Source organism: Cryptomeria japonica, unplaced genomic scaffold, assembly GCF_030272615.1.
Source record: "Cryptomeria japonica unplaced genomic scaffold, Sugi_1.0 HiC_scaffold_521, whole genome shotgun sequence".
Taxonomy (NCBI): domain Eukaryota; kingdom Viridiplantae; phylum Streptophyta; class Pinopsida; order Cupressales; family Cupressaceae; genus Cryptomeria; species Cryptomeria japonica.
Window position 1 is genome coordinate 92,196 of NW_026729335.1, and position 555 is coordinate 92,750.

Below are 555 nucleotides of genomic sequence, written 5' to 3' on the forward strand. Positions count from 1 at the left end.
CGTCCAGGTGCACGCACGTAGGCCGGGCTGGGTGCACACCCGACGCCCTAGCAAGGTGCGCGCACCCGGGCAGGGCTCACACTTGGCGAACGGGGCGCACTTCGCGAGGGAGGGTGTGCACCTCGACGGGGGTGGGTGGCCGGGGTGGATTCGCACGTGGGTCGCGGTTTGCTAAGTACACACTGCGACAAGCTCATAACGGGTGCGATCATACCAGCGTTAGTGCACCGGATCCCATCAGAACTCCGCAGTTAAGCGCGCTTGGGCCGGAGTAGTACTGGGATGGGTGACCTCCCGGGAAGTCCCGGTGTTGCACCCTTTCTTAGTTTTTCGCCGGGCGTCGCAATGCTATTTGAATAAACCTTTTGCCCGTTTGCGTTCTCGTCGGGGCCGGGCCGGGCCGGGGTGCGCTGCCCGCACTACCGCGCGCGCGGGGGCGACACCGAGCGCGCACCCGAGGCGCCCCGAGCACACAGGCCACGGTGCAACCCGGGCGTTGTGCGCGCACCCCGGTGCGCCCGAGGTGCTGCGCGCGCACCCAGGTGAAATCGGTGT

At 67.4% G+C, this 555-nt stretch overlaps 1 non-coding gene across 1 annotated transcript; it reads left to right on the forward strand.

The window, feature by feature from the left end:
• Positions 1–200: 200 nt before the first annotated feature.
• Positions 201–319, forward strand: LOC131872124 (5S ribosomal RNA). Its single transcript, XR_009370303.1, has one exon. It is a non-coding gene; the product is annotated as a 5S ribosomal RNA (ribosomal RNA).
• The last annotated feature ends 236 nt before the right edge of the window (positions 320–555 follow it).